This window comes from Cyprinus carpio, chromosome A21 (genome assembly GCF_018340385.1).
Source record: "Cyprinus carpio isolate SPL01 chromosome A21, ASM1834038v1, whole genome shotgun sequence".
NCBI classification, from domain to species: domain Eukaryota; kingdom Metazoa; phylum Chordata; class Actinopteri; order Cypriniformes; family Cyprinidae; genus Cyprinus; species Cyprinus carpio.
This window is the reverse complement of record NC_056592.1, coordinates 2,511,975-2,536,572: the sequence shown is the minus strand read 5'-3', so window position 1 is coordinate 2,536,572 and position 24,598 is coordinate 2,511,975. Positions and strand designations below refer to the sequence as shown.

General features: G+C 35.9%; 1 pseudogene; it reads left to right on the top strand.

Annotated features, from left to right (window-relative positions):
• Positions 1 to 491: 491 nt before the first annotated feature.
• Positions 492 to 19,319, top strand: LOC122149264 (annotated as a pseudogene).
• The last annotated feature ends 5,279 nt before the right edge of the window (positions 19,320 to 24,598 follow it).

The window sequence follows — 24,598 nt, the reverse complement described above, 5'->3', positions numbered from 1 at the left end:
GTCCGTCGTGGGAGCGCGAGAGTTTTTTCTGGCCTCCAGCGGGGGTCTGATGTGGAGTTTACAGGCCTGGTGTCAGTCGTTCCGAGCTGCAGAATCTAGAATGTCAGACGAGAGAACAGCGGCAGATTGAATAATCCCGAACCCCGAGCGATCGCTGTTGGCTTAAGGACGCGAACTGGTTTTCTCGTGGATCTGCTTCCGATGATTGCGCACTTGACAGCAAGTCGGTGCGCGCGCGAGATCTGAGGTCGTTTCAGCAGTCCCAGGAACAGTCGTTTCAGCTTCTCTGCTTTTGGATTCCGTGTCGGTTCGTCGGGTGAACTATTAAAGTCTGGCGTATGAAACGGATCGCGTGCGCTTCTCCTGCTCGCCGTGGTCCTCATCGCCGCCGTCTGCTCTGCGCCTGTGGGATTACGGACCTCCGGATCTTCATGACGTTGCGGAACAAAATGGCCCGTTTTGTAGCCGGCGAACCCTATTTGTCGTACGGCATGTTCAGGACCAAACGATCGGGGCTCGTGCCGTGCTGACGTCGGGAGGAGCCGCGCGCCCGTGAGGGGCGACGGGGACGCGGACACCGTTACGCGCGTTTGGCGGCAACGCGGGCTGCCCCTGCCTCGGGAAACCGGGCAGCCAGTAAGCCTAACCCCGCACCGAGGCCGACCTGAAAGCGCGACCGTACTCCATCCTGAAGGAGATCAAGGAGAAGCAGCTGGATGGGCTCTTACAGGCGGTTCGAGTCCCGGGTGGTGCGCGCGGTACCCCGCGCAATCCTGCAGGGGGAAAGCGGACGCCAGGCTGGGTCAGCAGGCACTCGTACCCGCTGCCAGCTTCCTGCTCTACAAGGTTCTCCGGTGGACCGGAACGTCCGGCCACTCGCTCGGAATTAAAGGGGACTTTCGTGCTGTGAATCTTACGGGAAAATCAACCCGGAGCTCGTGTGCTGCAACCCGCATCAACATGAGCAGACTGTGCGAGCTCGGTACGAACGTCTCTTCTCCTCTCACATATCTCAGTTTTGAGAAATAATGAAGCGTTATTACAAGCTGCTGAAGAACATATAGAAGGCTTATCCTGGCTCTTCTGTACAGAAAGTATATAGTGGCTTGTTACCTGCTATTATAACATTCACATAACAGTTGGCCTTCTGTGGTAATTTAATTACAAGCTTTAGTTAGAATGCAATAGAATTAAATAGAAAGAGAAGAGAAAAGAATATAGGGGATTTGGATCTAAATAATTAAGGCTGTTATAAATGTTTCATATAGTGCTTATGCAGGTACTATAACAGCACATAGAGTGTTTAGAGAAAATGTTTCAACAAAAACATTATTTGGGTTTTTATATGCAGAAGATCAAAACAGCAATAGAATGAACAGAAAAAAAGATAGCAATAAATAATATATATTTAGTAGCATTAAACTGTCATCAAGAGTTTGTTTGTAAAGAATTCGCTTTTTTATTCTTTTAAATACATAACCTCTACAGTATAGTGTAAACTTGCGCATAAGTTATATATTTGACAAAGAATAACGCATCTTACAGTCGTCCATATGTGGTCTGTTTGTTAGTGTGGTAGTTAGCTTAACCAACAGTTTCATCAAATAAGTGTCTTGTGTATGAGCTACTGATTATAATTATTATTCTTATACACTTGATGAATGTTTCCATGTGTATCTAATGCAACCTTTGGGACAGATTCAGCTGGAGCTCCAGTCTGGGGGTTGTTCATGTGAAACCCGCTGGAGGCCCCAGCGTTCAGTGAAGTTAGTTTGTGTGTGTGTGTGTGTGTGTGTGTGTGGAGTCTGGCGCCAGGCGGCCGTGTGTTTATCAGAGCTGTCCTGCCTGTAACCCTCAGCACTACCAAACACTTTTCTCAGAGAATGCCAGGCCTTATCATCAGCCACATCTCCACTCTCACGGCCTCTCTCTCCCTCTCTTTCTTCTCCTCCAGAATCCCCCCCCGCGCCCCCGTACTCAAGATATCCCACCGATTTTCTCCACATGGTAAGTAGAAGTTTCACCTTAAATTTAAGCAGATATGGAGTCTTTTAAAAAGTTTAAAGTGGTTTGCAATGAAGTTTTTTGCACATTTACTATGGTAATACCATGGTATTCTCACCATCCCACTGCTTTTTCTTAAACCAGATTAAAAAAGGTTGGAGTTTTATCTTAAATTTAAGCAGATTTGGAATCTTAAAAAAGTTAATTTGTAACTTGCAATTAAGTTTTTTAACGTTTACTATAGTAACACCATGGTATGTGTGACCATTTTAAATACCCTATTTTCTTAAACCACTTTAAGTGTTTTAAGTGTCATCTCTTAATTTCAAGCTGATGTGTGGAGTCTTTAAAAAAAAAAGTTTTGTTTGAGATACAAATTGCATGCAATGAACATTTTGGACATTTACAATGGTAATATCATGGTGATTTTACCACATAAATACCATGGTACTTGAATATGGTAATCATCTAGTACACTGCTACATGTAATGATACTGTTTTGTAAATCTTATTAAATTTAGTAGGTCGTTTAGACTTTGTATTACGGTAATAATGTGGTATATGAATATAATAATCATTTTGTGGCATGATTTCATACTTTGGTGTATCTGAATGATTACCATACTTAGCACTTAGATGATGCTTTTAACTCCAAAGTGCTAGTAATTGGAGTAAATGCATAAATAGCACAGTATATGAATATGGTAATGATGCATTGTGTAATAGTCGTGATGTTTTTCACATGAAGGGAATGCTGAGAGAGCTGATTTGTCTGCCGAATTAATCGGAGGTTTTGTTTTCACATGAAGGGAATGCTGTCTTGAGCCCTTGCTCTCTCTCTCTCTCTCTCTCTCTCTCTCTATACCCATAATGCCGTATGGCTCTTGAGCATGTCCTGTATATTCGCTTCAGATAAGCGTGTTGTATTTGGCAGTGTCCCGGATGAGGTTTCCTGCCCCGTAAAGATCCTTCTCAATCCCGGCCAAAACTGCTCAGTTAAACAGAATCGCTTATGCACTGAGAAATCCAGCCCAGCTCCGACGAGTGCCTGTTTCGAAATCGTTTCTTTAAGCCCGAATGTGTGCGTCTCGATCATGTTTATAGTTGCGTGTGTGTAGTGGGAACGACTCTACGCTGACTGACACCGGCTCTCGCTCTTTGAGTCATTCTTCTTTTTGAATCATTTTGGGGTTTCGGAGCAACTGAGGGAGGAAAGCAAGAATGTGAACGAGATTAAAAAGGCGCCGCGGTGTTGGGACAGGGAAGCCAGTTTGGGGAGGACATTTCCTGTGAGGACACACACACACACACACACACACACACACTTCCAATTAGCTGCTCTTGGACGCGAGACAGAGAACAATAGAAGACTGGAGATTTTTCTCAGACTGAAAGAGAGAGTGACACTGAGCGCTGGGAGGAAGTTATTCGTCGCTTGTTTCGTGTGTGTGTGTGTGTTTGTGTGTGTGTGTCTCATTGATAACGTCAGGAGCAACAGAGCCACGTCACGCGATCTGTTTACACGTGAGACTCGTTCGGAAGCCGTTTTGGTCTTGTCTCTAAAGGTTTTATTGAGTGGAACCTGCGCCTGTGATGGACAGCTTCAAAGCATCCGTTTTACAACACCATTGTTTCTTTGCTCTCTGGAAAATGGATCATAGCGTGTTTGAAGCTGCTGCTTGATCCCACATCTTTTGCTCTCTCTCTCTCTCTCTCTCTCTCTCTCTCTAAAATGGATCATAGCGTGTTTGAAGCTGCTGCTTGATCCCACAACCGACCGCAAAGTGTCCAACTCTCCAAGTTGTCAATTCCCTCTCACAGTTTTGGAAATATCCTCTAATATTAAACTTAAGAACTCGTTATCCTTACAAGTGGTAGGATGTCACCATGGTACGTGTCCAAAAATGCATGGAAATGCCCCTTGAGCTTTTTTTTTTTTTGATACTGGTGAATGGTAACATGACATGAAATAAACAAATTAAATATTTGCTTTTCATCAGCTCAGTCAAATTAGATATTGCTGTGCTCCTCTGAACTTTATTGCTTTTTTCATTATTCATATTTGTGTCAGGGTTTACAATGATATAATATTACATTTTTTAATGAATTAAACAAAGCTAGTTTTAATGGCATGTGTTGTTAAAATATGATAATACAAGTTAATGCTAATGCTAACTTGGTGTGTGTTTCAAAATCCCATGCTACACTCTACATTAGCCTGTTATTTTAGCTATTTAAACATAGTTTCTGCCCTACTTATCTTTATTGGCATAAACCAGGTGTTATAATTTATAATTATATTTACCATAAATCACCATTTAGGTAACTGTTAGTTCTTAAATCATCTGTGTTTGGAGTCATTTTCATTGTGCTTGGTGTGCTAGTTCATGTAAAGACGCTGAACTGAATGCATTATTTATTTACTAGGAAATGCTTCTTGTTTAGCTCTAAATTCAGTGCCTTTTAGCAAACATTTAAAGCTAATTTAATGAGAAAGAGAAGTCAAATGAAGACAGGCTAATGCTTTTGGATTTTTAAAAAAACCCATCCTCACAAGTTAGCATTAGCCTGTGTTCTTTTAGAAACCTAAAGTTCTTGTTAGCGTAAACCATGTGTTGGCTAGATCAGATCTGCGATTACCTTAAATTACCAGGGGTAAGAAGTACTATGCTAGTTCTTAAATGATCCTCGTTGGGAGCTTTCGTTGTGACTGACGTATTTTCTCCCGCAGTTGTTTGATCACAGTACTTCCAGGAAACTGACGTTAGATCCGAACATACGGAGACAATATTCCAGACCCGTGTATTAAGGGGTTAACAGGAGCGACAGGAGTTTTTCCTGTCTGCTCGCACACCAATTAGAAAATTGACTGTACACAGTTTTCAAGGCTGCTGCGAGTTCCTTATTAGCTCGTTGTTTTTGGACTTGGAGTATATCCTGCTTAAACAGTGTATTCCTATTAGAGCGCTCTCGCTCTCGGCTCTTTCTCGGTGCAGACTTTAACCTCAGAAACGCTTTATTTATTTTGCATGACAGAAAAGTAGAGGGAGCGGGAAAATGAAGGTCTGACATGACCTAAAAATGAGGCCTAAGGGTCTTTTAACCCTGTGATTGACAGCTGTCACTCTCTGTTTCTCCCGTAGATTCTCCAGGTTTCTGTGCCTGCTTCCACTGAAACTGGAGGAACGGCGTATTCGGGCCCCTATGGGGTTCTCAGGTAAGCACTCAAGACAGTCTTACCTGTTTGAGGGTCTTTGAACCCGTCTGTGCTGATTTATTGAATCCAAATCTATGAAAACAGACCCGAAAACAAGGAGCTGGAAGAGAGAGAGTTGGAGATTTGTTTTGTGGAGCGTCGTCTTATATGTGACCCTGGACCACAAAACCAGTCTTAAGTGTCAATTTTTAAAAATTGAGATTTATACGTCATACGAAACTTGAATAAATCATCTTTCCATTGATGTATGGTTTGTTAGGAGGACAATATTTGGCCGAGATACAACTATGTAAAAAATCTGGAATCTGAGGGAGCAAAAAAATCTAAATATTGATAAAATAACCTTTAAAGTTGTCCAAATTAAGTTCTTAGCAATGCATATTACTAATCAAAAATTAAGTTTTGATATATTTACGGTAGGAAATTTATGAAATATCTTCATGGAACATGATCTTTACTTAATATTCTAATGATTTTTGGCATAAAAGAAAAATCTATAATGTTTGACCCATACAATGTATTTTTGGCTATTGCTAAAAATATACCCCAGAGATTTAAGACTGCTTTCTGCTCCAGGGTCACATATCGTCTTCTAAAGGTAGCAAACACCACTGAAATGAGTGCTAAAGTCAACATGAAATCAAAATTGACCATATTTACTTCCTTAATACACATACTCAGGTCTTATCATGCACATTGTTCCAGAGAACAGGTGTTTGTCTTCGTAATCTTTCATCAAAATGTTGTAACTTCCTCTGCACCTAAAAATACTTTCCTGATCTACTGATGTCTGCAACACCATGCAGTCTGCTGGAAGATGTTAACTAGTACTAGTCAACTAGCTATATAGGCACTGTTTTACCAATCAAAATCAATTAAATTGGTTTGATTGGAACAGTACAGAAATGAAATTGTTACATGCATGTTAGTTTAGTATTATTTATAATCTGTTATAATTTATAATATATAAACGTTAATTCTAAATATTTTCTATTTTCCTTTTTAATTTTAGTTTAAGCTTTAAAATGTGCTTTTTTCATTTTTATTATTTTTTGTAATATTTTTTATTATTATTTTGTCATTTTAGTAATTCAAATTAAACAAATTTCTTTTCAGTTAATTGATAATTTTCTAAAAAAAATGTTTTATCATTTATGTTAATGTAATTAATTAAAAATGTTGCCTTGCAATTTTTTAAATACTTTGATTTTGTAATTTTGTCATTTAGGGTTTGCTTTTTTTTTTTTAAATACTTAGCTTTCATTTATTTATTTATTTATTTATTTATTTATTTTTTAGTAACTTTAGTACTTCAACTTAAACTTATTTTAGTTCAGTTAGTAATCAAGGCAACATTTCTCATTTTTGTTTTGTTTTTTATATATATTATTTTATTTTATTATTTAAATAAACATAAAGGATTTGTAAAGCTTTTACTTTAAGTAATAAATAACAATAACAATACTAATTTCATGCTAACTTATTTATTTCAGTTAGTTGCCAAGTTTTTAATGTAATATTTAAAATTTATTTTATTTTATTTTGGCTTTACTTCAGTTAACTAAAAAGATCTTTAATACTTTACATTAAGTTAAAATAACAACACTGATTTCATGGTAGCTTATTTTTTCGTGGTAGTATTTAATTTAATATATATATATATATAGATAGATATAGATATATATTTCAGCTTTGTTTCACATGACAAAACAATTTTTAATAGTTTCATTTGAATCAACAATACCAACCCTGGTTTCATGTTGACTTTACACTGTAAACATGGGTAAATTGTGTGTGTGTGTGTGTGAGAGAGAGAGAATGAGTGATGTTTATGATTTGCTTTCCTGGAGTAGACCAAACCTGGTCGATTGTCCCGTCCTGAGCTCTGAACGCATGCATGCAGCGGCGATTGTGTTTACGAGAGACCCTGAGAGAGTGAGAGAGGGGTTGGTTTGGTCTAGGCCGGGTTCCTGCGTACAGATGGTTCTCATTACAGCCACTTTAAAGAGTTTTTATGATGGTGTTTAATTCAGCGCTGGGCGGAGTGTGTGTGTGTGTGTGTGTGTGTGTGTGTGTGTGTGTGTGTGTGTGTGAGTGAAGGGTCTTTAGATGGGTTTTCAGATAAGAGCGGCTAAATGATGGAAGCTTTACACAAACACATGTTAAAGTACAGCACTCAGTGTGTGTGTGTGTGTGTATGTGTGTGTGTGCGCTGCTCCCTTTCTCTGGCCTCCACCGGCATTTGTTTTATGTTTCTTGTTTGTGTGTGTGTGTGGGATGAAAGATTGAGCGCTTCAGTCCCAAACAAAAGCCTCCTCCCGACTCCATTTACATTTTTGACTGTGATTGCGTCCTGCTTTCGTTCAGAGGTGTGTTTTTCCTGCTGAAACGAGTGAATGGAGCTCAGAGAGGGCAGGAGGGACGAGGGGGAGGAGGAAAGGTTTGAGTTAGAGGAAGAAAAGTCGGACACACAGGAAACACACTCCCAATGAAAGCGTCTCTCTGTGATGAGACAGACAGAGAGAGAGAGAGATTTGGAGATGCTACGTAACATGCTTGAACTTAAATGGTGTATATGAGTGTGTTTGGGATTATTGGATGAGTGTCTGAGCGCGGTTCGTCCTGGTTAGTCTGAATTAAGAGTTAATCTTAATATGACAGAGAGACTTCCTGTGCTGACAGACAGATGAAGGTTTCTTTACAAGAAGACTTTATTTGTTAACATTAGTTAATGCACTATTTAACATTAACTAACAATAAGCAGTATATATATTTACAGCATTTATTAATCTTCGGTAATGTTAGTTCATATAAAAACTTACAGTTGTTCATGTTTCTGTTAGTGTTGGCTTACATGTCTGTGCTATTTTTGTTTATTTTTAAGCTTTATTTCAATATTTGTTCTTATTTTAATTAAATTATCTAAATTTCTGCATGATATCAGCCATTAGCCATGTTTTTGTTGCATGCAGTGTTATTTTATTATATATATATATACAACCTTATATATATATATATATATATATATATATATATATATATATATATATATATATATCAGGAAAGCATAATGAAATATATTTTTAAAATAGGAAATATATTTAGTTTCAACCTTCATATACCAAGGAAATATTATTATTATTATTCTTCCGCCTTAAAACTGAACGGGCAGCCCAAAACCGTAAGGCCTAGAGAGCTGAAACTTGGTCAAAAGGTAGTAGTCTTGCTCGCTACTCAGGCGCAAAGAACCGGCCCAATCGGCCTAACGGGGGCGCTACAGCGCAAAATACAAAAATTTCAGACATTTTTGGCCCGCAGTCGTAAACCGTTTGACGTAGACTCAAAAAATTTACATCGTTGTAATCCTTGGGTCAGTCCAAACAAAAGTGGAGTCCGAAATTTTTGCTACTACGACGCACGGTTTTTCCGCCAAAATTGTGTTATATCCGAAACCTACTTTTGCGAACTAGTCCTAGGTTTTTCACCTGATCCAAACCAAACCACTGCAGAAATATTCTCTGTACACTGAATATCAATAATTATCAAAAAAAAGTAGAAATTTCAATTTCCGCGCGAAACAGTACACCAAAAAGCTTCTATGCTAACGTTAGCCAAATGTTATTTTAGCTGTAACTCTTGAATGGAATGAGATATCTTGACCAAACTTGGTACACATGTTTATAAGCTCAATCTTTGGTCAAATAAAAAAAAATTGCGCATCTCTGCCACTTGAGGGCGCTATAAAATACACAAAAAACACATAAATAACTATAACTAGGCAACCATTGGTCTGATCAACCTGAAAATTGGTATGCAGTGTCTTTGTCTGAAGGGGCACAAGTGTCTATGAGGACATTTGCATATCTCAAAAATCATGGCCGCCATTGGCCAAACAAATTTAAGCACCTATTAAACAAGGGTTAACAGAGGTTGATCGGAACGAAACTCAGTGGGCATGTTCGACTCATGGCCCTAAAGGTCTGTAAGAATTTTGAAAGAAATCGGACACTAGTTGGCGCTAACGAGTTTTTTTGGCTCAGTAATCACGTGGTGTTACACAGATTAACACAATATGCATATCATTTGATAGATCTCCTCATAATGCACAATTTTGCCTCAAGAACCATTGCTGTCAGTCAAATCATTCATTAATTATTTGCAAATATGTTAAAAACCTGCTTTTGCGAAGTAGTCCTAGGTTTTTGTCCCCCATCAGAACAAAACCACTGCAGTAATATTCTCTGGACTCTCTAGATCAATAATTATCAAAAAAAATTGAATTTTGTCCTTTGGTTAGCTATAACTGGGTCATTTTTAAAAGGGGCGTGGCCAAATATACCCAATAGCCTATAAAATCTAAATGAAAACTCAAAAATTTATGAAACTTGGTGGAAACATGTAGCAGATGACTCTTAACAAGCATACAAAGATTCATGGAGATCGGATCATAGGTGGCGCTATCACAGTAGAAAAGGCCTCCAAAAACAAAAGATTTATATGGTAAATGGCCTCAAATTGGTTGAAAATGCTCATATATTCACACAAACACTAGATCTTCATATCATGTGATAGATCTCCTCATTCTGAACAACTTTGCCTCTGGGACCAATGTTGTCAATAAAGCTGTTAATTAAATATTCAAGATTATTTTTAAAAAGTTAGTTTGGCAAACTAATCCAAGGCTTTAAGCTGAAAATCAATAAAACCACTGAAGTACAATTCTCTAGACTCTGAAGGTCAATAATTATCAAAAACATGTTGAACAATTGCATTTGGACAACTATAAACCAGTAATTTTTTTAATATGTTCTTTTCATAGTGTACACAAAGGCCTATTAATACAAACAGAAAGCACACAAATTATCAAAACTGTGTAAAAATAATGCATAATTTTCATTCTAAACAAGCATGCAAAATTTAAGAAAGATTGGGCAAAAAAATAACACTAAACTATAACAGTTATGTTTAAAAACACAGTGTTTGTTTGAGTAAATGCATTTTTTATAACCACTAGATGGCAGCGGAAGACCACTAATGGTCTCATTCAGCTAAGTTAAACAGTACTGTTCAAAGGTTTCATGAATTCATGCTAAAACATTAATAAATTAACTGTTATAACATTTTAAATCTCATTGAGTCAACGTTAATGATTTTGTTCATACAGAAATATCAGTTTTTAAAATTTTGTCAGATTATGATTAGAGTGAAACCTGAAAATGACATCTAAACTCTTGAAAAGAAAAGACTTTCAATAAGTTTATTGTCACCTATCCCTTATTTCAAATACCTATATCTGCAACAAAATGTGTGTGCATGTATGTGTGTCTTTGTCTTTGTATATATGTGTGTGTGTGTGCATATGCTTATAGAGTATTAATATATTAGTCTAATAATTTACTTTCAGTGTGTGTGTCTGTCTGTTAGCCTGTTCTCCATTTTGGATGTGTTTAACTGTCATCCATACATCCAGGTTGGCCGAGACCACCTCAGAGGCCTTAATGTGCTTGAACCCCGGTAATCGCTGCTTGCAGCTTTAATTAATTTTTTTGAGGTAATGTATTCTCTATTAGCTTTTATTTTTGTAGTTTCCATTTTTATTTTTATTTTAGATCAATTTTAGGAATTTTATTGTGTGGTTTTGACACATATTTATTAGTTTAGTAATGTTTATTTCCTTTTTTTTATTTTTTTGTAAACTTTTTTTACTATTCTCTTGCAACCTATTTTGTCGATTGGTTGCCAAGGCAACATTTCTAACTTTAGTTTAAAACTAAAACACTTCATATTTTCATATGCATGTTGGTCGGCTACTATTCCTAAGGGTTTTCTTTTTTCAAACAGATAAAGTTAAGTGCAAAATTGATTGCATCCGATCAATTGAGCCTCATTTTAACTTGAATATGAAACATTTCTGCTTTCAATGTGGACAGAAATGACTTGATTTTGGAAGAATCTCATCCGGTTAAGCTGTTGGTGAGACATTTCTGCCGATCCACAATCAGGCTTTTATGAATGTCCTGTGAATGGGCCCTCGGCGACTGTAATCCCCCCTTTAAGGGGCCTAAACGTTGTTTCCGTGACAACCTCGTGCCTCATTCCAAGGTTGTTTGGGTTAGCCAAGAAGGAAAGGGCAGCACAGGAAATGACATCATGCCTCGGAGGAAAAAGCCTTGAGTCTTGGGTAGAGCCTCCCGGGCGCCTCCGCCGAGCGGAAAAAAAACATTTCGAGAAAATGACACAAAGCAGCTACTTGAACGTCCAGAGCGACTTTGACGACATGTTTTGAACTGTGAACGCTTTGTTGTGCTTTTTCGGTCCTCTTCCATCAAGCTTGAAATTTGACTTCAGCTCTCATCCCTTTCAAATCAAGGGTTGAAGAGAAACATAGAAGCAGAAAAGTCAGTCAGTAAAACGCCCTCAGGATCCAGACACCTCAGACACAAACATTTTCTTAAACCGCAATCTAATCGCTTAACTAAACACAGAGACAGACGGCATGTTTTCTCACGCACACACGTGATCCGTTCATTCAGAAAGTCTCTCGGCGTCTCCGGTCCGACTGGCTGCTTGATTGCACAATGAACAATTGAATATCACATTATAATTATTTACCGTCTAAACAAGAATAAAACAACAATACAGGCGTCTCCGCTCAACAGGCTCGACTGGTCATCTAAACTGGGGTCTGAAAGGGAGTGCTGGTGGGTGCATGGAAAAGTTTAGAAAAAAATAGTGTAAAAATATCAGCGTAATTAAATAACAAATAAAAAAATAACAAGATGAAAAAAATATGATAAATAATAAATGAAAGGATTAAAATAAATAAATAACAATAGAATAAAATACATAGAAATATGGTTTGAATAAATAAATAGAATAAGATAAATAAATAAAAATGTAATTAAAATAAGAAAATAAAAAATTGGATTTAAGTAAATGAATTAATAAAAAATATAGTAAAATAAATAAAAGAATTGGTTAAAATGTATATAAATTAGATTAAAATAAAATTGGATTACAATAAATAAAAATTAGAATAAAATAAGTGAATACAAATTATATTAAAATAAATAGCTAAAAATAAAATACGATAAACAAAAATTAGGTTAAAATAAATTATAGATTAGAATAAAATAAGTAAATAATGTTTTTTTTTTAAAATATGATTACAGTAAGTACATATCAGAACAAATAAATGAAATTTAGAATAAAATTTAAAACATGATTAAAATATATAAATTAATTTAAAAAATCAGCTTAAAATAAATAAATAAATAAATACGATAAAACTGTAAATTACTATACAGAGTAGAAAAACAAAATAATAATGTAGCTTAATAGAAACTAAATATTTCCAAATAATATTTGATCATATTTGGGGATCTGTGCCATCTTAAAGTTGTGCACACACACACACACACACACATTCATAGAGATTTGGTTCCCATGGCAATTCTTAACATCCTGAATTCAGAACAATGGCACTAGTTATTCTGATAATCACCGTATCAACACTCATAAAATCAGAGTTGTGACACCAGATTTAGGCGAGACCGCCGTGGCTTTTTATTGGTGGAGAGAGTTAAACTGCTGACCTTTGACCTCGTAATCAACATGATGTCATAAACGGTTTCCTTTGGCCTGACACACCACAGCGAGCGTACAGTACACAACCTGTGCATCGTAAAATCTGTGCTGTCTGATCCACGTATTAGTGCACAATGGAGGACGATGTGAAGTCTTTCCTCTGCGTTGCAGGTTTTCCTGACTCTGTGTGTGTGTGTGTGTGTGTGTGTTATGTAATGCTCTCAGTCTAATTGCCAGTTTCCTTTATTGACTTACAAACAAAGAAACTGCCAAACATTTCTGTCCATCCGTCAGTCCGTCTGTGTCTCTCGGTCGAGTGCGTGTGAGATTGTTGTTATGATAACGATGCCCGAGGAAAAAGATAATATTTATAGAGCCGTATCTGACATACACACATCAGAGAAGTTGCCTCGGGGTTTGTGTTTGTTTAGTTGGTATTTTGCATGACGAATCCAAAACGTCTGCCAGTTGTGTGCAATCATTTCATGGGCCTGAAACAAACTCTGCAAAAAACGTGAACGCTAACGCTTCTAGCTACGCAAGCTCTGGTTTGTAGTTCAGGTATTTACCAGAAGAGGCGCTGTGGTGTGAACTGTTTTAAAGCTACAAGATTAAATATTAGTAAATAAATGTTAGATATTAGTATTGTACTTTTGCAGTTGTTCTGTAAAATAAAATGATTGTTGTTAAATACCAATTTTTTAATTTTTCAGTAAAATGTTACAATAGTAGATTTTTTATTGTTTTATTTTTATGTAATATTATTATTATTAATAATATTTTTGTCTTAAATACTCAATTTTTTTATTTTACTGTGAAATAGTGTACAATATTGTTTCTTATTTTGTTTAATATTTTTATTTAGTAATAATAATTGTAATGACAATAATAATAATGATAATGTTTTTTCTTAAATATTTATTTTTTATTTTACTGTCAAATATTACCAAATATTTTGTTTAATAAGTTTATTTTGCAATAGTAATAATCGTGATAATTAGATTAATAAGTATTATTTTTATTTTATTGTCATATTGATATGGAGTCACAAAATTGTGCCCTACAAAGAAACGCAGCAAAACTGAAACCAAATCAAAACCGCAATTTTTATCAGAAATATCACATTTTTTTTTCCCTCAAATAATTTTTTGCATCTATGTTTTTGCATACTTGTGTTTCTGGTATTTGAAGAGTTAGCATAACCCGTGTTGTGTGCTGTCGTCATCATTGGTTTAGGCCCCTGACCTCTGACCCCTGACCTCACGGCATGTCCTCCAGAAGGCGTGCCGCTCGCTCAGTTCACGTCCGTGTGCCGTCAGTGGATAAGAGCGCCGGCAGGTCGTAAAAGAGACCGTCGCCTCCCGTGAACCTCAGCCAGATGAAAGACGATCAATAAAAACACTGACTTCCCTCGAGTGTGTGTGTGTGTGTGTGTGGAGACAGATAGAAATAATCATTAACTTCTCCAGACTGCTGAGTGACTCGCATTGTGTGTGTGAGTGTGATTCCATTAGACACTTTCGGCTCTTTTTTTGTTTTGTTTGATGTACAAATGTGACTGTTTAAAAAATTGAGTCTCCTTCAACGGAAAAACTTTGCCCGATGTAAGCCGAAAACACCACTGTGTGTGTGTGTGTGTGTGTGTGTGAGTGAGAGAGAGAGAGTGAGAGTCTTTTTGTCCCCTTTAGAAGAGAAAGAAAGAATGAAACTAGGAGGGAGAGAGAGGTTTAACGGGGCCCTATGAAATTGGTTTTATTTTTCACAAATTGTTTTTTAATTATTATTTTTATTTTATATATATATATATATATATATATATATATATATATATATATATATATACATATATATATATATATATACATATATACATATATTATATATATATATATATATATATATATATATATATATATATATACATATATATATATATATATATACATGTATATATATATATTATATATATATATATATGTGTATATATATATATATATATATACAAATTTTGTGTTTCTGTTTTGATTTTTCTGGATTTCAAAAAGAAAATATTTAGCAAATTTCGTGTTTTGTTTTAATTTTTCAGTTTTTTTTCCTTTTCTAAAATTCTATTTTCTTTCTTTCTTTCTTTCTTTCTTTCTTTCTTTCTTTTAAAAAAGTTCATGTTTTTCTGTTTTTATTTTTCTGGATTTCATTGTATTTTTTCCCCAAATCCTGTTTTCTTTTTTTCTAAATTCTGTTTTGTCTTTAAACTCTTCTGGATTTTAGTCATTAAACAGCATGTCTATTCAGTTGAATTCATAAAAGTTAATTTGATCAACATTTTACAATATAATAAAGTGAAAATTTAACAATTCATTTAAAATAAAACATTGTTTTTTTTTTTCAAATAAAGTGCTGCACAATAGAACTTTGCTGTATAAATTAAAATCTCTTGCTTATGATATTCTTTGAAATATTAATTATAATGTAATATAATATAATAAGAATTTCTTCAAGTTAAGCAGTCTGTTATTTTGGCAGTTTGTCTTGAAGACTTTGAGTTTCTGTTTCTGTGCAATAACTAACTCATAGGGCTCTAGTTGAGAGAGTTTACTCTAATAGAGTTCAGGATGTTGAGGCTGTAGAAGTCATGAGGGGTGTGTGTGTGTGTGTGTGTGTGTGTGTGTGTGTGTGTGCATGGGGACTTAAACCTGAATACACACTCATGTTCACCTGTATTGAGGTCCCCATGGAGAAACAAGCTTCTAAATTACTTCAGAGCGAGTTTTTTGGAGAGTGTAAACATGCCTGTAGTTTTGTGTGAGGGGCAGGTTTAGGTGTAGGCTGATAGAAAATACAGTTTGTACAGCAAAAAACCATTACGCCTGTGTAGAGTCCCCACAAGGATAGTTAACCAGACATGTGTTTGTCTGTGTGTGTGTGTGTGTGTGTGTCATGTTGCACGCTCTATTTCAGGACACTCTCTGCGTCTGGCTGTCACCATGTCATTCGGGGTGACACTGTGGTCATCCAACTGACCGACACCTAGACGCCACACACACACGGCAGTAAATCCATAACCTATACACACAAATCCATTCAAACACACACACACACAAGGACCTGCGCAGTTCTGTCTCTGTATGAATAAACACATTGTGCTGTCTGAACACACACACACACACACACACACACACACACAAACTCAGAGGTCTGTTTGATGTATGATTTGTGTTCATATGTGTGTGTGTCACTCAGATTTTCTAGCTGTTCACGTTGTCGTCAGAGAGACTAGTCAACTATTAAGACTGAAATAGCATCAGTCTGGTATATAGCAACCACACACACACACACACACACAGATACACACTAAACATTAAACAGCTAGTTGTGTGTGTCAGTATAATGACTGACTCTATATAATGAGCCGCCTCCATATAATAGTAAAAATGAAGCAGACACAGTGTTCTGTACTGTGCTTCAGTGATGGCAATATTGTGAAATAATGATATATATATAACATGGAATTGGTATGGTATTGCTGTGGTTAGATAGTGTAACGTTACGTAGTGTAATGATGTGGTTACATAGTGTAATATGATGCTGATGCGAATGACAATTTGACATTCACAAAGTCTTTTATGCTCACTAAGGCTGCATTTATTTGATTAAAAATACAGCAATAACAGTAATATTGTGAAATATTATTACTATTTAAAATAACTCTTTTTCATTTGAATGTCTTGTAAACTGTAATTTATTCCTGTGATCAAAGCTAAATTTTCAGCATCATTGCTCCAGTTTCAGTGTCACATGATCTTCAGAAATAATTCTGACACCATCACTGTACCATGGTACTACCACAATATATTTAAGCTATTTTCATGGTGTTATTTTTTTCTTGGTACAAAAAGTACCATGGTTCAGTAATAGTGTTATTTTAAAATATACCTTGATACAGTTTAATTACTGTATTCACATACAGTGCTACTTAAATGGCACTGTAAGCTCTTCAAAGGATATAATGGTATTACCATGGTAACACATGCAAACAAGCATGTTTGTAAGGGTTGTAATGATGGCTCTACCTACTCTACTCATCAAGTTAGTCTGGGCTGGTGCGTAATTAACTATACTGCTAAATTACGGCCTACTCATCCGATCTGAGATTAAAGAGAGACTGTCCTTACTGTAGACAGACAAAGAGTTCAGATGACTAAAGAATTGCTCAACTTAACGATGCACAAAGCATGAAAATTAGGTGTTTATTATATGGAGCAGGATATGAACCAATGAGATTTCCTGTAGGTGGAGCTAAGTTGGATAAAGTTCATTACATTATCGTTATATAGTTGGTGTGTCTTCTATATTGTTACATCACAAAGCTCAGAATGGCTGTCAAACGGCCGTTAGTTGGCGAGGGCGAGGACAATTGCAGATTTATTGTTGCGTTGACGTCAGAACATTGTTCGGGTTGGCGAACGGAACAGACTAATGATAAGCAGTACTGCTAATGTAAACATGCGCTGGAGGCCGGTGGCGCTGCTCTGTGCGGGGCGGCAGATTCCTCACATTCCGTCGCTGCCTCTCGTGAACGCTGAAATTAAGGATGCAAGATATGTTTGGCAGAGCTCAGGATGGTTTTCCTGGACAGAAGGCATGTGCTGGTGTGAACTTGTGTGCGTGTGTGTGTGTGTGTTTACCTTTTTGTGCTAGTGTTCCCATCTAAACTAGTCAGTTTATCTCCTTAGCTCTCTCCTTCCTTCCTCGACAATACTTTGTTCACTTATAGAAACTTTAGTAAAGCCAGTTTCTTACTGGTCCAAGTAAGTCATAATCTAGTTTAGATGGTCAATCGGTTGGCCTACCCACTGGTGGTCTTGGTTTCAGCCGGTAGACCATCTTGATCAGACTGGAAGAGCTTGTAGACCACCTTGGACCAGCAAGTACCATTCGACCACCTTGATCTGGTATCGTCTGTTTTTTCCCAGCAGAGATTCAGTAAAGTTTACTTGATAAAGTTAAATTGGCATAATGAATAATTGGCTTTTTCTCTTAACTTCCTCAATCAACACTTTGTTCACTTTTACTATTTTGGAAACTCTAGTAAAGCCAGTTACTAATGGTTCCTACTGGTCCAAGCTGGTCATAATCTAGTCTAGATTGTTAATCAGTTGGCCTACCCACTGGTGGTCTTGGTTTCAACCTGGTAGACCATCTTGATCAGGCTGAAAGAGCTTGTAGAACACCTTGGACCAGCAAGAACCAATTTGACCATCTTGATCTGGTATCTTTCAATCAGGGATTCAGTGAAGTTGACTTGATGAAGTTAAGATGGCATAAATAATAATTGGTTCTTGTTGGAAAGTCTAGTGAAGCCAATATCGGATGGTTCTTACTGGTCCAAGTAAGTCATACTCCAGTGTAGATGGTTAATCAGTAGGCCTACCCACTGGTGGTCTTGGTTTCAACCTGGTAGACCATCTTGATCAGGCCGGAAGAGCTTGTTGACCATCTTGCATCAGCAAGTACCAGTCGGACCACTTTAATCTGGGATCTCCTAGTTTTTCCAGCAGGGATTAAGTGACGTTCAATTGAAGTCAAATTGGCATAATTAATAACCATGTCATTCTTGTCTCTCTGTAGATTCCCTGGCTCTTCAGGAGCGCGGAGAACAGCCTCACTGGTGTGTGGTGGCGTACTGGGAGGAAAAGACCCGCGTTGGGCGTCTCTACTCCGTCCAGGAGCCATCTCTGGACATCTTTTATGACCTACCTCAGGGCACGGGCTTTTGCTTGGGCCAGCTCTCCTCTGACAACAAGAGTCAACTGGTGCAAATGGTTCGGGCCAAGATCGGCTACGGCATCCAGCTCAGCCGCGAACCCGACGGCGTGTGGGTGTATAACCGGAGTTGCTACCCCATATTCATCAAGTCAGCCACACTGGACAACCCTGACTCGCGTACGCTGCTGGTGCATAAAGTATTCCCTGGCTTTTCCATCAAGGCCTTCGACTTCGAGAAGGCGGGAAGCCTACAGCGGCCCAATGACCACGAGTTCAGCCAGCAGCCGCGGACGGGCTTCACCGTGCAGATCAGTTTCGTTAAGGGCTGGGGGCAGTGCTACACCAGACAGTTCATCAGCAGCTGCCCCTGCTGGCTGGAGGTCATTTTTAATAACCGATAACAGCGAGCCCCGTCCCCGCCATTCCTTCATCGCCATTGAGACGGACTAGCCCCTACCTTTTATGGACTATGTTGTTTTTCGCGAGAAGTTCTCCGGAGGATGTTTTACGAGAGAAATAGAAAACGAAAAACTCACTTTGAATTGTTTCATAAATGACTAAGATTTAATTAAAATATAAAAAATATTTTATGTTAAATATAAATATATTATTACCTGTAAATACGAAGTTTTATATGCATTGTTATTTATGTATTGTGCAATGTGTTGATGAGAAAAAGAGATGCACTTTGCTTAATATAAATGCAAACAAAGAAATGCCAAAATAAAACAAAAAATACTGAATACATCTCTGAATTTGTGCTTGTTCTGTGCTGGAAATCTGCTGGTTAGTGTGAGTCGAACTTCAATTATATAGTTGTATTCTTGTCTTAAAATGTCTTTTCATTTGTGGGTGAAAAAAAAATACATTTTAGCAGAGTTCTTTATTTTTAAAATATTTATAATATTTAAAATATTTCTGCTAGCAATTGTGCAAGTTTTAAAACCTTTTTTACACTTCTCCAATGATCATGAACAACTGCAACTTTTTTTTTTATTCACCCACAAAAGTTCCCATGGTCATAGAAAATCTTTTTCCTTATATTTTTATTATGCTTTATATATATATATATATATATAAAGAAAATAAAAACTATATATATATATAAATATATATAGTTTTTTTTTCTTATGCACAACTCTAAAATATTTTTATTTTTTATTATATTATTCATAATAGTTATAATTAATCCAGCAATTGTGATTGCAAGTTTTATAATATTTTTTTATATTTGTCCATTAATCATGGTCGACTGCATCTTTACTATTTATTTATTTATTTCTGCTAGCAATTGTGTGCGCAAGATTTATAAAATATTCTAAACTTATCCAGTACTCATGATCAACTGTAAAAGTCATGGAAATTTGTTGGTCAAAAGTGGTTTATTTGGGCAGAAAATCTCACAACTAATGACCCACATTGTTTTTGAGTTTCAGATTCACATTTTGTTTTCCCCCAGCTGTCACATTTTAATATTCCATGAGGCTTCATACACAATGTGAATGAGTTTCTGTGAGAGAAAATTCCCTCAGTATAATGTGAATGCCCCCGTGGTTCCGTTTGTGTGCCAGGAACAGCAGGTCTCTGGGGGAGGGGAAGCGTCTGCGGCCCGTCTAGACGAGCGTCACACCTCCTCCTGCCGCTCCTGATATGGACGTCTGCTGGGGAGATTACAGCCGTAAGCCTGCTCTGACCCGACCGACCGGCCCTGAGAGACCTACATTCCCACACAGACCTTAGAGCCACAGAACAGATGGAGACAAACAGTGATTATTTCATAATGGAAACTTGAAAGTAAAACTTTCATTTTTTTTTTCTCAGTCCGCGTGTCTCTCGCTGGTCAGTTCGAAGCATGTTGGTGAATAAAGGGTATTCCTGGGTATTAGTGTCATGGTGCTGTCCCGGTTTCTGTAATCCAAACTCTCCTAATGCATCTAAAGCTTGTGCTAGCCAGGAAACCCGGACAGATGCTTCGACCCGACACCAATACGAAAAGCTTATTTATTCTTCTACTCCACAAAAACACTGAAACGTGAACACAACACCAGCTAATTACACCATGAACAAAGACCACGAATAAATAATTAATATATTTTTTCTTATGCTCAGCTCAAAAATATTAGTAAAAAATATTTATTATTATTTAATATTTAACTTTTATTTATCATTTTATTTATATATATATATATATATATATATATATATATACATATATATATATATATATATATATATATATATATATAATATTTTAAATTTAATACTTGTCCAACAACTAACTTTATTTGCCTACCAATAAATCAATTAAATAAATAAATATTTTTCTGTTTTTGAAAAAATAAAATAATTTAAAAAAGTTATACAAAAGTATTAAATAATATAACAATTTTGAAGATCTTCAGGGCTGGAAAACTGGACATTTCTAACTTTTTGCTTAATATTTTTGTTTTATAAAAGAAAAGTTCACCTAAAATAGAATATGATGTCATTCATATGCTAATTCAGACTTTCAGACTTTACATTACATTCATTATAAAAACAAACAAACATATATTTTGTCTTTTGCTATATATGTATATACATTTCTATCTACATTTCTTTTTTTTTTTAAAGGAGTAATTCATCTAAAAAGGATGAATATGTCATTCTTTTGCTAGCTCAGGCTTTCTGCCTTGAATTCAAAGTCAAACAGCTTTAGTGTGTTTCTGGAAGGGTCAGATCTCATGACTGTGGTAAGCAGATCAGTGTGTGTGAACGGCTCGTCCACAAACACAAAGGAGAAGCTCTCTGCGCTGCCGGCTCGCCGTTTGCCCCGGGGCTGCAGTCATCCTGATAACTCAAGCCTCAGTAAAAAAAACACACACACACACACACACACACACTCGTTCTGCTGAAATCAACAGTTAATAGTTCAACTCTTCTTATCAATATGTAGCATCAGCACATTGATGGTTTAGAACTAAAGTTCTTTGTGCATATTCGAATGTTTCTACTGTGACATCAGAATGGAAAGTCTGTTTAGTTCTAATTGGAATCTTTACATTTTAGAGTCAGTTTTGTTTGTTTAGTTATTGAGCAATTAACTTCCTTTTATCGTCACATGAATGTGCATACATGCATTTGTACTGAATTGAATTTAAAAACAGATTTTTTTTAATAACAAACAAAAGAGTGTGTGGACAGGGATGATGAGATTAGGGAAGTGTGATGTGGCAATATACCTTTATGCAAAATATTTTCTATTTATATTTGCAGAATAACACTATATCATACACAATATACAAGATAGACAGGTTAAAAGGCAAAAAAAAAAAAAAAACTTTTACACAGTATACACAATATGATAATATGAATTTATGTAATATATATGTATGGTGGTCAGCATACAGACATGTTTTCTTTGAATTTTATGGAAATTTGAAATGTTTAGATCATATTTGACCTCAAAATAAAATTAAATGAAATAATTAAAATGCACTGTACACTAAAATAAATTAATAAATGTTTAATTGTTAATTTTCTGCCAGGACCTTATCCATTAATTTTACAGACATTTTGTTAACTCTAAAATATGACTCAATGGAGTGTAAATTTCAAAATACAAGTAAAACAAACTTCTAAAAAACAAAATTCTAATTAATAACAATAATAATCATACAGAAATTCCTTCAAATTAATTCCATTAACATTCCTTTAATCAATCAATCAATCAATCAATCAATCCAGCCTATTTTTAGAACTTTTTTTCATATTAAGCATATACATTTTTTTATTAGTGCATTAAAAGTACAGGTGCACTGAATTTAATTATTTTTTCTTTTTTTTATTACAAACAAAAATGGTTCTAAAAAAAGGAATCATTGTTGTCTTTAAGCAAAATAAATGTTCTAATATATTTTGAATATAGATGAATGTGTGTAAGTGGATGAGGGGTCACATGTTATCTGACTGACAGACAGTCACCAAACAAGCCAAAACCTGCTTCACTTCTCCACACAAAACCACAGTCACTTTATCTGATTTCTTTTTCTTTTGCTCTTTCTCATCAATCAGATAATACCGTTGCCCTCATATACCGGGCGTTTTCCGTTCGCTCTTCACACGCTACGAGTGGCCAGTTGAAAACTGCTACTGACCCCGACATGGAGCCGAAGCGTCTGTGGCATCAGTCAACCACCATCCTCCTCCTCCACTGTTTATCTTCCTCTTCTGCCCCTCACTTCTGAGTTAGAGAGAGTTCATCCAGTAATGAAAATCTGTCACTATTTATTCACCCTCATGTTGTTCCAAACTCGTATTGAAAACACTGTCATGGTCCAAAAAAGACAAAAGCATGGTAACAGTCATCAGTATGACTCAAGCACTGTAGTTCAAGTCTTCAATAGTCAAGCAACAGCTTTGTGTGAAGAACAGACTGAAATTGAAGTCTTTTTTTTTTTTTTTGTGCACTGAAGTGCTGAAATTATTCATACGAAAAAAAAAAACACACTATGTCATGTCATTACCTCAAAATGAAATGCATTCGCCTGTTAGAATATGGCAAATGCAGAATGAGTTTGAGTCAGTGTTATTTTAGGAATATTGAGATACAACTAAAGGTTTTATTAATATTTTGGATTAATTTTTTTTTGTCATTTTTGTTTATTTTTATGTCTACATAGTTTTTATTTTTTTTTTTACTTTTAGTTATTTTAGAACAGCAAGTTATACTAAAGAAATTTATATATATAATATTTTATTTCAAGTAAACAAAACATTTTTGAATGTTTTTTATAGTTTTAGTTAACTAAACCTGGTTTGAGCTTCATCAAAGTAGATCTTCAGTGAATGATGAATTCAAATTCATTGCACAAAGCTGTCGTATGACTAAGATCTTTTATATTTTTTGTACTTTATATAAGAGAATTTAATATAAACAAAATAAGAGGTTTGTTTTCATACACTATCTAAATGACTTTTGTTGTTTTTGTATGAAGCTAATTATAATTATGACAGACGAACCCAAACCCTGCCCTAAACCAAACCTGTATGAATCACTTTTTACCTTTGAGGTTGTTGTAACTAACCTCGTCTGTGTAGTTTATTTCCAGTCTTTTAACTTGTTTGTCTGTGGTAATTCACATGCTGTCTACAAACCAATCCTGTTAGTGTTTGATTCCAACTCAAGCAGAAAGACACTGGTGCCACAAAATTACTCATAATGAGTCTGAATCACATCAACGGGTTTAATTGAGCCACTCTTAAACGAAACACTGACTTAAACTGTAAAGATTAATCTAATTATGTGAAAACTGGAACAAGTTCCTTGAGTCATTCAGTGAGTTACAGGCCAAACTATGAAACTTAAATTTTAAACTCTCTTCTACTCACCAAGTATGCACTTATTTATCAAAAATACTGTAAAAAAATGTGAAATATTATTACAATTCAAAATAACTGTTATCTATTTGAATATATTGTAAAATGTAATTTATTCCTGAAATCAAAGCTAAATTTATTCATTACTCAAGTCTTCAGTGTCACATGATCTTCAGAAATCATTCTAATATGCTGATTTGCTGCTCAAGAAACATTTCTGATTATTATCAGTGTTGGAAAAAAGATTATTTTTAAGGAAACTGAGGAAACTTTTTTTAGTGAGCCCAAAGTTATAGTTTAGTGTAGGTTCAGGTGTCTGTTCAAATTACTAATAACAAGCATCACTTAACTTAGTTACCTACTTACAAACTCCTCGAATCTAAGTAAAGGCTCCAGATGCTCAGATATTCACGTATGATAAATAAACCCATCTATAAATGTCTCATGATGCAACATTGTCAATATGAAAACAGAAGCCCACAAGAAGCGTACAAACCCCTGAACTCACAGGACTTATAAACGAATGAACGAGATGGAGCCCAGAAATCTGAGAGACTGACAGAGAGTTGTGTTCTCTGGCTGTTGTTGGGGAAAAGCTGAGTTGTGCGAATTCCTTTGTGGATTGCCATAAATTACAGTGAGGAAAACACACACACACACACACAC